We start from the raw sequence: 15512 nt of genomic DNA, 5'->3' as shown, positions 1-15512 counted from the left end.
CACACTCTGTCATAGCAACTAAAACACAGATTGGTCCAAAGCCACCTGGAAAGTTAGTGGCAGAGATAGGCAAAGAGCTCAGGTGTCCTGAGTCCTAGCCCCATTCCTTAATCTCAAGATCATCCTTCCTCAAACACTTAATGCCTACTTTTAGGGTGCAAGGAGTGCAGAGGGATTTGCAGGGGTTCATACACCTGAGTAAATTTCACACTAAAAATCTTCTGTGGCACCAAAAATTTAGTTAATAGTATTTTTTTGTTTGAGAATAAAATACTTGTCACTTGTATAGCACAAGCTATCTTCTACTTTAAAAAATCTTTGCAGACACGAATGAGTTCAGTTTCTCAACATCCTCTGAGATAAAAAATAATTATTATTCCCATTTTCCAGGTGGGGAGACTGAGGTACAGAATTGCCTGTGGTCACACAAGAAGACTGTGGAAGAGCTGTGAATAGAATGCCGGAGTCTAGATTCTCCTCCTCCTCTTGCAAAAGTGACAGCTACATAAATAAATAAGAGATGTATGTATAACAGAAAAGGTGAGGGGAGTGTCATTTAATTTAATGTTCACTAATTCAATTAATTTAGTGTTTGTGAAAGTGGGGCTGATACCTTTTCTGCAATTTATGAAGATTATGAAATATGCTCCAGAGAATCATAGAAATGTAGAGCCAGAAGGGATCTTGAGAGGTCATCTAGTCCAGCTCCTTGCGCTGAGGCAGAACCAAGTATACCTAGACTATCTCTGACAAGTGTTTGTCTAACCTGTTTTTAAAAACCTCCAATGATGGAGATTCCACAACCTCCCTTGGAAGCATACTCAAATGGTTAACTATCCTCATAGTTAAAAATCTCCCTTTCTGCACATTAAGTTTGAATTCAAATAATCACCTTAGGTCTGGCCTACGCCAAAGGTTTTTGTGCCAGTATAACTTTAGAAGTGTGATCTTATATTGATATAGTTATACCAATACAATCACAAGTGTCAACATAGTTATATGGGTAAGAAGCAGGACCGGCGCTTCCATTAGGTGACCCTAGGTGGTTGTCTGGGGCGTCAGGATTCGGGGGGCAGCAATTTGTGTGCTCCCCACGGGGCGCGCGGAAGCTTCCAGTTCCGCTCCCGTCGTGCCGCCGAAGAAGGACCTTCTGCCGACATGCCACGGAAAACAGCTGCAGGCAATGGAGCAGCTCAATGACTGTCGCTGTCGCCTGCGGCATTTCGGTGGAGGGTCCTTCTTCGGCAGCGCGATGGAAGCAGAACTGGAAGTTCCCGCGCGCCCTGTGGAGAGTGCACAAAATGCTGCCCCCCCTGAATTCTGCCTAGGGCTCCAGAAACCCTGACGCCGCTCCTGGTAAGAAGTTGCCTGATAACTGTCTAACTTAGGCCAGGCCTACAAACAGACTTTTGCCGGTATAGCTATGTTAGTCAGGGGTGTGAAGAGCTGTGATCCTTGACTGACAGAGAGGTGCTCACAGAAGGCCGTAGTGTAGACGAAGTCATGTTGGCAAAATGTTGCTTTTCAGAATATAACCTGTTCAGTCTGGCAGTCCCTCTGCAGTGAGTGGCCTTGCAGTCCGATGCATGGGATCACAGTACCACTTGATTTGGGGGCCCACTCAAATGGCGCCCAGGGCAAACTGGCCCTGTGATCCCCTCCCATTGGGGAGGCTGTGGGTGCTTATGCCCATTAAATCTGCACTGCATGGAAGCTGCTCTTGTGGGTTATGCCACAGACAATAGTGCATGTGAGACCAGAATGCTGCAGTATTCAGTTTCTGGCACTGATCCAGAATGGTTTCAAACACATCCCCTGTTTTTCAGCTGCTGACTAAAAGATAGATTTTAGAAAGGTCAGAAGTTGAGCGAAAGTCCTTGGAGAAGCTAAAGATGGAAATACTTCTCAAATGAGACATTTCACACATGCTGAGCTGAGACTGCTCTAGGCAGGTTTCTCAGAAGAACAGCAATCTCTCCTGCTGGGTGGGGAGGGAGGGAGCTGCTTAGCACTTTTTAACTTTGAGTTTTAGAGGCCAGACATGATACAATTGCTTGATGTTGAATGACAAGAACACAATGTAAATAAAAACCCAAGGGGCTGACTTTCCCAGTATAGGAGAGCACAGTACTTTTAAGATCATGAATATGAAAGCCATGCTAGTGCGTCACTCCTAATTGCCTTCCTGAGTAGTTACTGAGCTACAAACACAAATCTGAAGAGCTGTTTAAAAGAAACCCAGCTCTACTCTTACACGTTTTTTCAGAGAGGTTAAGCTGAGATTGCCAGCAACTGGCAAAGCAGTAATAGTTTACAAATGCTAAGGGCATTCTCACTGTGAGACTGAGCAGGATGCTGGGCAAATGGAAGGATGTATGGGATAGGGAATAATTGGTTGGTAGAAGGGAAGAAAAAAGAATTCCTTTCCCTTCCTCGAAAATTGCTAATTTCTAGAACTCAATAGAACCTCTCTGAAGGTTCTGATACGTTCTGTTTATCTTTTTTCTCACTCTGCTTTCTCTTTCCATTTGGCTCTGCACTTCTAGACTTCATCTATGGGTGGAAAGTTGTCATAAACAGATAGCTAAGGGTTAATGTCTCTTTCACCTGGAAATAAGTATCTGAAGCACCTGACCAGAGGACCAATCAGGAAACAGGATTTTTTCAACTCTGGATGGAGGGAAGTTTGTGTGTGAGTCCTTTGTTATTGGTCTTCTGCCTGACTCTCTCTCGGCTATGAGGGGATTTCTATTTCCTGCTTTCTAATCTTCTGTTTCCTCTGAGTACAGAGATCATAAAAACAATAGGGGTTATTGTTTTTTTCTTTTGTATTTACATGTCTATAGTTGCTGGAGTGCTTTGAATTGTATTCTTTTTGAATAAGGCTGTTTATTCAATATTCTTTTAAGCAAATGACCCTGTATTTGTCACCTTAATACAGAGAGACCATTTTTATGTACTTTTTCTTTCTTTTTATATAAAGCTTTCTTTTAAGACCTGTTGGAGTTTTTCTTTAGTGGGGGACTTCAGGGAATTAAGTCTGTGCTCACCAGGGAATTGGTGGGAGGAAGAAGTCAGGGGGAAATCTGTGTGTGTTAGATTTACTAGCCTGACTTTGCATTCCCTCTGGGTGAAGAGGGAAGTGCTTCTGTTTCCAGGACTGGAAATAGAGAGGATGGACTCCCTCTGTTTAGATTCACGGAGTTTGCTTCTGTGTATCTCTTCAGGAACACCTGGAGGGGGGAAGGGAAAAGGTTTCTTTCCCTTTGTTGTGAGACTCAAGGGATTTGGGTCTTGGGGTCCCCAGGGAAGGTTTTTGGGGGGACCAGAGTGCCCCAAAACACTCTAATTTTTTGGGTGGTGGCAGCTTTACCAGGTCCAAGCTGGTAATTAAGCTTGGAGGTTTTCATGCTAACCCCCATATTTTGGACGCTAAAGTCCAAATCTGGGACTAGGTTTATGACATGGTGGCAGTGGTGGGATAGATAGAATCCAGAAGCCAGTAGGAATATTATATTTCTCTTTTCTCTGCTAGGGGCTTTTTAGCAGAGAGAAACAGTTTGGTTTTAAAAGGGAACCAGAGAGAATTTTTTTTTCTGCTCTCTCTGGCAGTTGTGGCTTGCATATTAAGCAAGAAACCATTAAGGAGCTGTTACGAGTCTTTTGTCACACAATAGCACTCCCATTAGGAGTCAAATACCAGCACTATATTCATGCAAATAAAGTGGTTTTTCTGGTTTACTTTACATTTAAAAATTAGCTAGAGGAAGAAAGGGAAAAAGGCACTGTTGCTAGGCAGACCCCAGGAGGCAACAGAGCCTGCAGTTCAGACAACAAACACCGGAGGGCACCCCAACACAAGAAAACAGGAACCATGCCTTCCAATACAAAAATGGAGGCCGAAGAACAAATCAAAGAAGCTGAACACAGGCGACAACTGGAAAAAAAACAAAAAGAGGTGGAGCTGAAAGAAAAGGAAGAAAGCGTCAAACTGGCAGCCTACAAAAGAGAACAGGCAGCCAAAGAGGCAGCCCACAAAAGAAAACTAGAAGAAGAAGAGGTGGCCCACTGAAGGAAACAAGAAGAAGAAGAGGCGGCCCACCGCCGAGACATGGAAAAACAACAAAAAGAAATGGAAAAACAACAAAAAGAAAATGAAGAGAAGGAAAAACAGAGAAAACATGAACTGGACTTAGCGCAAGCTGGGCTGCATGCGCCAGCCAATCCTAACAACCCTTCGCCAATTATGGTTCCACATCACAGGAAATTTCCCACCTACAAGGCAGGTGATGACACCGAGGCCTTCTTGGAAAATTTTGAAAGAGCCTGTCTTGGGTACAGCATCCCTGAAGACCAGTACATGGTAGAATTGAGGCCACAGCTCAGTGGACCTTTAGCAGAGGTGGCAGCTGAACTGCCTAAGCAGCAAATGAATGACTATAAACTTTTTCAAACCAAGGCCAGATACAGAATGGGGATAACCCCGGATCATGCCTGTCGGCGTTTCAGAACCCAAAAGTGGAAACCAGATGTGTCATTTCCCAAACATGCCTACTACGTTGGGAAAAATTATGAGGCCTGGATATCAGGACACAATGTTAAATCCTTGGAAGAACTGCACCTCCTCATACAAATGGAGCAGTTCTTGGAAGGTGTTCCTGAGGACATAACACGGTACATACAAGATGGAAAACCCAAAAATCTCACCAAGGCTGGGGAGATTGGAGCCAGATGGATGGAAGTGGCAGAAAGCAAGAAAGCTACTGTCAAGGGGAACGAATACCCCAGAGGGCACACCGACCATAAACCCTACAACCGAGGACAGCCAAAGACCCCACATACAACCCAAGTAAAGCCACAGACGCCCTATTCTTCCACCTCACCAGTCTCCAGTAACTCACCTCGGCCCAGTGATCCATCAGATGGAAGATGCTTTAAGTGTAATGAACTGGGACATATCAAGGCCAACTGTCCAAAAAACGCCATCCAAGTGCAGTTCATTATACCACCATCACCCAAAAGATCCCCAGGCCCAGATGCCTCTCAAATACCCTTGGAGCAGAGGGAAAATTTGAGAGTGGGCGGAAATAAGGTTACTGCGTGGAGAGACATGGGGGCACAAGTGTCAGCTATCCACCAATCCTTCGTAGACCCCAAATTCGTCAACCCAAAGGCCCAAGTGACAATTTACCTTCATGTCACAAGCTGTAGACTTGCCTACAGCTGAACTGTCTGTCCAGTACAAAGGCTGGTCAGGAATGTGGACTTTTGCAGTCTATGACAATTATCCTATCCCCATGCTACTGGGGGAAGACTTGGCCAACCAGGTGAAGCGAGCCAAGAGAGTGGGAATGGTTACACGTAGCCAAACCAGGCAAGCTTCCAGACCCATTCCTGTTCCTGAGCCGTCCACAGACGCCCCGTCTGTGTTACCAGAGACCCAGACAGAGGTAGTGGACCTGGATTCCATGCCAACTACTGAAACAGCCACAGCGCCTCCAGTCCCAGGCCCGGAACTGGAACAGCAACCAGCACCAGCAATTGCAACCACATCTTCAAACTCAACGCCAGAGGGCGCCAGCGAGCCAGAACTGGCAGAAGCAACAGACAGCCATACCCAAAAGGCTCAGCCAGAGCCTGAAATACCCTCAGGTGCACCAGCGGAGAGCGGTTCACCAGCAACGGAAACAACCCCATCCCCTACATCGCTTCCAGCGGGACCAAGCCCAAGTCCACAGTCTGAGGAAGAACTGGTGACCCCAGCCTCAAGGGAACAGTTCCAGACTGAGCAGGAAGCAGATGACAGCCTTCAGAAAGCTTGGGCAGCGGCACGGAGCACCCCACCGCCTCTCAGCTCTTCTAATCGATCCCGGTTTGTTATAGACCAAGGACTTTTATACAAGGAGATTCTTTCTGGTGGACACTGGGAAGAATGGCAGCCGCAAAAACAGTTGGTTCCAACTAAGTACCGAGGAAAGCTCTTAAGCTTAGCCCATGATCATCCCAGTGGCCATGCTGGGGTGAACAGAACCAAGGACCGGTTGGGGAAGTCCTTCCACTGGGAGGAGATGGGCAAGGATGTTGCCAAGTATGTCCGGTCTTGTAAGGTATGCTAAAGAAGGTTCTGATACGTTCTGTTTATCTTTTTTCTCACTCTGCTTTCTCTTTCCATTTGGCTCTGCACTTCTAGACTTCATCTATAGGTGGAAAGTCCCAAATTATTCTGAGAACAGCTGATCTGTACATATTTTTGGCACTACTGGAAGCGGGAAAGATGTGAAACCTCATGAGTTCATTCTTGCAAGATTTTCAGCTAAATTTTGCAGCCTCAAGGGTATTCAAGCCAATCATGAATTCTATACCTTCCCTTACATAGAACCATTCCAAGATGAGAGTATTAGAAAAATGCAAAAATCATGACCCAAAAAGTAAAAGAAAGCCATCCCGTCAGCTTCCTGCACTGATCTCTGATTCTTCACCAGAGTCAAGCTTCACAAAACATGGAAAAATGTACAGTCTATAAACTTTCAGATTCTTGACTGAACAGCTCCCACATAGCATTATGAAGGACCTCTTGAGGAGACTGGCTGAAAGTTTATAAGTTTATAAGTTTATTGCCAGTATTAGACCATTAGGCAAAACAAGAAAACCAACGGAAAGGAACACTATTGGCTATTGCTTTCCTCCTCCCCCCGTACTTTTCAGCCAGGTTTTGCAAACATTTGAAAGTGAGGAAGAATAGAGAAGTTGATGAATTGTTGGAAACGAAGGGAATTTATTAACTTTTCATTTGCCTGGCTTGCTAGCTTGGGTCATGTTAGAGGGTATAACTATTGTTCAGTAGTGTTGGAGAAATTTTAAAAAATATGTAAGAAATAACAAGGCCTCCTAGATCAAATGGATAAGAACCATTTTGAAGGTGTATAAATCTAAAGAAATAAAGGGAATACATTTGTGTTCTTTTTAACCCTTCCACCTCTCTTCGCAGGGATGTGGAGGGGATGATTTGGCCCTTAAACAGTTGCTGTACTTCAGCCCAGAGATGCCTGCACTTCATCAGTGGGTGAAGTGAGTTCTATATATGTGTGAGAATCTCACCCCTACTTTGACTCCTTAGTGCCATGTAAAAGGGTCAGAGTGATGTAAAGGGGCCATAAAAGCCCCGTATCTGGTCCAGGGAGGATTTCCTTGATACAGGCACTGTGGGAAACAGCCGCAAGGCTGCCTCCCTAGGACCACTCGCATGCCCAGTTCCAGGCAGTGCTGTACCCCATGGGCAGTCTGGCTCTTGTAACTTAGTCTAACTTAGACAGGTCCCCGGGGCTGTCTGTCTCAGTGATGCTGGGGGCCTCTCCAGAGCCTTTAATAGCCCAGGATCAGGAGGACAAAAGTGTCTTAAAGCTGCCTGATCTCCTCCTTTCCCATGACTATGAAATCTGTGCTGCACCTCTTAGGGTTTGTCTACATTGCAGCTCGGAGAGTACTTCCCAGCCCAGGTAGACAGCCATGCACTAACGCTGCTTGAGTGAGTGCACTAAAAATAGCAATGTAGCCAAGGGTAGCATGGGTGGCAGCTCAGGCTAGCTGCCTGAGTCCAACGTGCCTGGATCCCCTGGTTATGTACTTGGGCAGCTAGTCCATGCCAACAGCCAGGCCACCTCTGGTGACACTGCTATTTTTAGCACACTTGCTCGAGTAGAACTAGCTCATGTCTGTCTACTCAGACTAGGAAACACACTCCCAAGTGCAGTGTAGACATACCATTAGAGACACAGCACAGAATCTCATCCCGGGATTGTTAATCCACGAGTAAAGTTTCTAAAGCTCTTCAGGATGCCTCTGAATGAGAAGGTGCTATATGGCAATAATATTATTGGCAATAATAAATGGCACAATTGCTCCTCTGTATGGCATTAATCTCAGTTGTGTTTTCCTTTAAGTTGACCATGTAGATGGTTAACCCTTTTCTAACTTTATTATTTTTATAACAATTGTGTTCTTATGCCGCTCATAGGGCTGTTTATCAGTTGTATTGAATATGTTCAATAGTATAGAAATGCTGACTAGTGGAATCAGCAGACCCTCATTTTGTAATCCTGGCTCTGCCACTGTACTGCCATGTAACCATGGACATATCATTTAACCTCTTTGTATCTGTTTCCCATCTGTAAAGTGGAGATAATCACTGGAGGGATGTTGTGAAGTGTAATTCATTAATGATTGCATAGGACTTTGCAGATAATGGACCAAATCACGAAATCCTTACTCAACATTTCACAGGGAAAACTCCCATTGAAATACCTTCATTAAGTAATCAGTGTGTTTCAGTCCTTTGAGTGATCAATTGGGAAGGTTTCATCAGTGGGCATTTTCCTTGATTAAGGACTGAGTAAAAAAAATTCAATAAAGACTTCAACACTTGGCCCAGTAAACACAGAATGTTCTATTAGACTAATGCCCCAAAAAAGCTAGTATCATTCTGTGATGTGTTAACAGAAGTGGTGTATGTCAGACATGGGAGGTAATTATTCTGCTCCACTCAGCACAGATGAGGTCTGACCTGGAGTATTGATCCAGTGTTAGCTGCCACAATAAGAAGGATGTGGCGAAACTGGGGACAGTCCAGAGCAGAGCTATAACACTGATAAAAAGTTAGGAAACCTGGCCTTTAAGGAAAAGTTTAAAAAAATGGAATGTTTATTCTTGAGAAAAGAAGCCTGAGGGAGGTCTGATAACCATCTTCAAATATGTTAAGGGCTGTTATAAAGAGGACTTTGATCAGTTGTTCCCCATGTCCACTAACAGTAGGTCAATAAGTAATCAGCTTAATATGCAGCAATGGGAGATATTAGGAAAAGGTTCTATAAGGATAGTTAAATACTGGAATAGGTTACCAATGGAGGTAGGGGAATCTCCATCACTGGAGGTTTTTAAGAGCAGGTGAGACAAACACCTGCCAGGGATATTCTAGGTATACTTGGTCCAGCCTCAGTGCAGGAGGCTGAACTAGATTATCTCTTCAAGCTCTAAATTTCTGTGATTCCTTGTCAAAAAGGAAAAATAAATGGCTTGCAAATGCAGATATTTGGGTAGGTGCATTTCATAGAAGTGGACTGGAGTGCTCTGAGACTCAGTGTGTTTCTGATTGGCTGGTGTTTAATGGGGGTGGAGTTAGGAGCTATGAAGCCTGCCCCAGCATTACAATAGTGAGCCTAGATTGGGATCTTGGCTCAGCTACAGGTCTGCTCTAGCTTTGGGAGACTTAGTCAGGCTGGCTTAGGCAGATGCTTTGCTCAATTTGAAAGATTTGCTCCAGCTAGAAAGACTTTTCTTCGGTTGGGAGGTTAGTTTAGGCTCCAGCTTTGGAAGACTTAGTTAGCTGAGGTTAGGTAGACGCTTGCTTATTCCAGGCTTGAAACACTGACTTTAGCCTAGAAGCCTGACAGAGAGCTGTATCTAGGGTGACCAGATGTCCTGATTTTATAGGGACAGTCCCGATTTTGGGGTCTTTTTCTTATATAGGCTTTTATTTCTCCTCTCCCCTAGTCCCGATTTTTCACATTTGCTATCTGGTCACCCTAGCTGTATCAGATTTTTTGTTCAGCCTAGACAAAGGCTTTATCTAACTCAGGGGTCAGCAACCTTTCAGAAGTGATGTGCCAAGTCTTCATTTATTCACTCTAAGGCTTCACGTGCCAGTAACACATTTTAATGTTTTTAGAAGGTCTCTTTCTATAAGTCTATAATATATAACTAAACTATTGTTGTATGTAAAGTAAATAAGGATTTTAAAATGTTTAAGAAGCTTCATTTAAAATTAAATTAAAATGCAGAGCCCCATAGACCGGTGGCCAGGACCCAGGCAGTGTGAGTGCCACTGAAAATCAGCTCACATGTCGCCTTTAGCACACGTGCCACAGGTTGCCTGCCCCAATCTAACTCTAGAAGTTTTTACCTTAGCTGAGAGCTATATTGCTATGAATTTGCTCTGGAAATTTTTGTAACTGAATTTATTTAAGGACCTAAATTTAAAGAAGTAAATATATTTTTGCTGTATGTTTAGTGCTCCTAAGTCATTTTCTGCCTCTTTCCTCTTCACAATACCTGAGTCTATGACTCACAGCTCACATGTGTCAGAACTCTCTGTGATAATATGTCAAAGAAGGGGAAAAGATGAATCAATGCCATTCCAGTATCAAATTTCTTGAACTATAAGCCTCACCAGAAGTAATTAATACTTTCTCAGAGTATAAGATATTTATCGACAATACATTTTGCAGGGATATCATACTTTTCCTTCAAAGAATGATTTTCAAACAGAAATGTTAATTGTGCAGCATGTAAAGGGAAGCCATTAACAAATGAGAACTGTGCTTGATTACACTAAATAGTCATCTCAAATAAATACCCTGATTGTCTTAACCTTTCCTTTTTTCAGACTTAGCTCATCTGCATGTGATAAGTGTTAATAGTTGATCTGTTCGTATAAAAAGGATGAGAGCCGATTCATCCACAGTGATATAAATAAAAACAGATGATAGATTAAATCTAATGGAAACCAGCCATATCTGTCTTACAACAGCAGCATTCTATAACAGGCTATACAGTGCACTGGGGATATGTTGGGGTGGGGAGTAAAAACTTTTTATTTGTTTTATTATCCACCTGAGGGGCCCAGGCAGTCACATTGTCAAGGTTCCTTCCCCACTCTGAACTTCAGGGTACAAATGTGGGGATCTGCATGGACACTTCTAAGCTTAATTACTAGCTTTGATCTGGTAACTCTGCCACCATCCAGAAATTTCAGTGTCTGGAGCACTTTCTGTCCCCCCAAAACTTTCCCCTCCCTGGGTTGCCTTGAGGAACTTCACCAATTCCCTGGTGAACACAGATCCAAACCCCTTGGATCCTAAAACAAGGAGAAATTAACCATCCCCCTTCCTTCCCCCCCACCAATCCCTGGTGAGTCCAGATCCAATCCCCTTTGATTTTTCCTTGTTTTAAGATCCATCAGGTTCTTAAAAAGAAAGCTTTTAATTAAAGAAGAAAGGTAAAAATCATCTCTGTAAAATCAGGATGGAAAAATACTTTACAGGGCACTCAGATTCATATAGCCCAGAGGAACCCCCTCTAGCCTTAGGTTCAAAGTTACAGCAAGCAGAGGTAAAATGGCTCAGATGTCAGCCAGGTTCACTGAGCTTCTTAACCCTTTACAGGTAAAAGAGGCATTAACCCTTAACTATCTGTTTATGACACACATCAATATAATAGATTCAATGAAACTTGCAAAGACAAAAACATTAAGGGTTTTCTGTAAGGGCTACGATACTCAAAGAAAATGTATTTTCTCATTCATGACAACCTCTGCATGCATACAGAATCTCATTTTAAAAAGTACACTTTTTACTGGCAGCAGTAATTTTGTTTTCTCGTTTAGGTTCTTACTATAACAATAACAACAACAACAATAATAAATTAATTACAAAATCTTTGATCTGTGTAATGGTGTTTAAAAGCTATTCAATTTATGCTATTTACAAGTATTCCTTTCTGTTAATATAACTGAGCCAGGCATGACAAGGAATATACCTGAATGTATCTGATAGAAAAAATAGTGATTGTAAAATAAACGATACTATTATTTTTATTCTTGGCCTAGGCCACTAGCTACTGTTCATAGGGATTGCCATACAGAATCTGTAGGTCCACCTACTCCAGAAGCTAGTCTCTGGCACTGGCCATAGAAGATGCTTGAGGGTTAGTTATTATAACTCCACAGTAGGCAGATGTAGGATAATATGCCCCCACATTATGGGTCTTATAGTTAAAGAGTGTCTTAAACATTGAAGCATGAAATTTAATATCCTTTCCAAAATATTTGCTATCATTGATTATGAAAACGGGATATTCTTGATATCTATAGAAATGTCCAATCCCTTTTAAAATCTTGCTAAGTTTTTAGCCTCAATTACTTCCTGTGGCAATTAATTCCACAGTTCAATTACATGTTGTATGAAGTATTGAATTTTCCACCTTTTAATATAATCAAATATCTCCTTGTTGCTGCTGTTGTGAAATTGGGATGTTCCCAATCTACCTTCTCTGCCAGTATTTCTCATGCGACCACCAGGACCTTTTCTTGGGGCCACAGCCTCCTGGGCTGTGATGGGGGTAGAAAGCAGTGGCCCCTCTCACAGGGCCGCCAGCAGCCCTGCCCCCCTCTGGAGACACGAACACTGGAGGTGCAGGCAGCTGGTGAATTCCCCACTTTTCTGGAAGTAGAGGAGACAGGCTCTGGCCACAGGGCTTCGGGCTCCATCCACAGAGTGGCAGGCTCTGGTTCCAGGATCCGGCCCCAGGCTCACCACCCACACCATCATCCCTGGGCCCTGCTGCCCTCCTGCCCACCTCCCATCCAGGGCTTAATTTGTTCCATGGCTTGCTGGGGCCGAGTAAGTCTGCTGTGAAAAGTGATATTAACAAACGTACAAATATCATGTTCCACAGCAGAAGACTTACCAGCTAGCAAGTCTTAGGGAAAAAAAAAAAAAAAAGCACAAGCAAAAAAGCAAAAGAAACAACAGCAAAAGACAATAACATGCAAAGTGCCTTATTTGTGTTTCTATTCTGTTTAGGTCCAATAAAGAATAGCGACAAATGTAAATAATTTTAATATTGAGTCTGAAAAAACCCTACATACATAAATTACAATGATTTGGACATGTATATGTGCATATTTATTTTGTTTTTCATAAAGATAAGTATTTTAGGAAAAATTGTCAGTAAGGCCACAAGCAAGAGGTGGTGGCTGCACTCTGAGGCCACTGAAAAATTTGCTGTGAGAACCCCTGCTCTAGACCATTCATTACTGTATATACTTTTATGAGGTATTTGCCTCCTTTCTGAGGTAAACAATCCCAACCTTTTCAATCTCCCTTTTTATGAGAGTTTTTCTAGGCCCTTAATCATTTTTGCTGTTCTCTGAACTTCTGCTAGTTTTACAGTATACTTTTTGAGATGAGGAGACCAGTACTGCACACACTTCTTCCAGATGAGGCTGTACCACTAATTTAGGTAACAGTATAATATTCTCTGTTTGATTCACTATCCGGTTTCTATGTATCCTCGTATCTTATTAGCTTTGTTGACTGCAGCTGCACATTGTACAAAGGTCTTTATTGAGCTGCCTACAGTGACATAGTGAGCTGATTGTAGGCAAGTGCAACAACACTGATTTGTAGAGAAGGGGATATCGTTTACAAAATACTTTCAAGATAAATTAAAAACACTACATTTTTGACTGTCCTCCAGAAATAGTGGAAACCAGGAAATTCATATGTTTATATGGTGCTTTCAATTAAACAGGTAATTTTCTAACATTTCTGTATGGGGCCAGTAGGTGACTGAAAAGAATCCACACAAGCAATTAACAGCTTTCATTTGGTGAATTTAACCACTTCACTTTTTGCAAATTGTTTATGAATAAACTGAATATAAGGAATGTGCTTGCTATTAAATTGTTCATCTGTATTTATGTATCAGCCTATAGTAGGGGTTGGCAACCTCTGGCACATGGCTTGCAAGGGTAAGCACCCTGGCGGGCCGGGCCAGTTTGTTTACATGCCGCATCGCCAGGTTTGGGAGACCGTGGCTCCCACTGGCCGCGGTTCACAGACCCAGGCCAATGGGGGTGCAGGAAGCGGCACAGGCGAGGGATGTGCTGGCTGCGGCTTCCCACAGCCCCCATTGGCCTGGGACGGTGAACTGCAGCCAGTGGGAGCCACGGTCCGCCGAACCTGCTGACCAGGAGGTAAACAAACTGGCCCGGCCTGCCAGGGTGCTTACCTGGTGAGCCATGTGCCAGAGGTTGCCGACCCCTGGCCTACAGATTGCTCACAAACTGTTTGCTACAGAGGGATAGCTCAGTGGTTTGAGCATTAGCCTGCTAAACCCAGGGTTGTGAGTTCAATCCATGAGGGGGCCGTTTAGGGATTTGGGGCAAAAATCTGTCTGGGGATTGGTCCTGCTTTGAGCAGGGGGTTAGACTAGATGACCTTTTGAGGTCCCTTCCAACCCTGATATTCTATGAATTCCCTTGAGAGTAAATACATAGTGCTTTTGATCTTAGAGTTGAACTGTGGGATTGGTCACACAGATTATATGGTACAGTTTCTGTTTCTGATTGGATGACTTAAGCTTTATAAACTACTTCTGCCAGGAAAAAATACAGTATTTTCACTGAGGAAACTTCCCATAGGGCCTGAAATAACTCTGTATCATGAACAAAACTGATCACAAGCATGTTCATGAAAAATGAATGAAAAGGAATGCAAAAGAACCCAAAGTGAAATTTTATATAGAAATCACCAAAATATTCATGATTTTTTTTCTCACTATTTAGCAAGAGATTGTCAGTACTTTCCTGCTGATGAAGTCAGAAAAGCAAGAAAATAGGGGGAAAGGAAAAATTGAAGGAGAGAGAAAATGTAGGAAGATATGGAAGAGGAAAGATGCAGGAGAACAAACTCAGCAGAAAGGAAATAGGCAGTGCTACTGTGGGAACCCTCCATTAAACAGAGGTAAGGCTGCAAAACGCACAGAGATAAAAATTAGATAGACATTGAATTGCAGTGTATATAGCTATGGAACTGTGATGCTCTTATTTATTGAGTGCTACATTTTTTACATGTCTAAGAACAGGAACTAGGAGCAGAAACAGCAGCCATTTTGTTTGCAGAGTTGTTACAACATATACAGAAGAAACACAGAGTTTACTCTCTCACATGAAGACTTTTCCTTTAGCTCATGTTGTTGTTTTGTTTTCCTATATCTAAAATAAGTCAGACTGAAAGTACATGGCTGCTCTGTGAGTATAGAAACACATACTGCATAGTAGACAAAATGCAGTAGAAAAGATAGTGGTGGTGATTATTGTTACCTGAAGCCTATATCACTATGACTTTGAGAGAGGTAGAAAAAATGGGCATGGCAAATGGTGAACATGGGTGTGGCATATCAAACTCTTTGAGGGAATACTATTCATTACCCACAGCTGGCTATTTCAGTTCAAAATGGGGGGTTTGGTAAGCACATAGGAAGGCAGAGACCAACTGCAAAGTGCCTTAGTACAGCAGGAATTGGAGGCAATGAGGGGAGATGTTATATGCATGACGAAATGTCCCAGGCAGAGGAAATAAACAGCACTCTTTTTTTTGTTTGTTGTTTTTAAAAAGGAAATAACCAAAATAACCAACCACAGCCATCACAGAAGGCAAGTTTATTCTCATCGTGTCTCCTTAATATGCTGTAATATTGTATTTTAATACAATCAAGTCCTGTGGCTGCCATAGGGAAGGTATGGGGTCAGAACTGGCACTGTGTTGGAAGGAGAGATGGCCTATGAAAGGGGTGAGGTGATTCACAGTGTGAAATAATTTGAAATAGGAAAGGCATATCCAATTGAAACTACTAGGGAACTGTTAGGTAGGGGTATGTAATTACCCATATAGGAA

At 42.9% G+C, this 15512-nt stretch overlaps 1 long non-coding RNA gene across 1 annotated transcript; it reads left to right on the top strand.

The window, feature by feature from the left end:
* Positions 1-13311: 13311 nt before the first annotated feature.
* LOC127046874 (uncharacterized) lies at positions 13312-15273 on the top strand. The gene is made up of 3 exons (XR_007773238.1): positions 13312-13365; positions 14402-14579; positions 15234-15273. It is a non-coding gene; the product is annotated as an uncharacterized LOC127046874 (long non-coding RNA).
* Positions 15274-15512: the final 239 nt, after the last annotated feature.

The sequence above is a fragment of the Gopherus flavomarginatus genome, chromosome 3 (assembly GCF_025201925.1).
Source record: "Gopherus flavomarginatus isolate rGopFla2 chromosome 3, rGopFla2.mat.asm, whole genome shotgun sequence".
Taxonomy (NCBI): Eukaryota; Metazoa; Chordata; order Testudines; family Testudinidae; genus Gopherus; species Gopherus flavomarginatus.
Note: the sequence above shows the minus strand (reverse complement) of the source record. Positions and strands in the feature narration are given on the sequence as shown.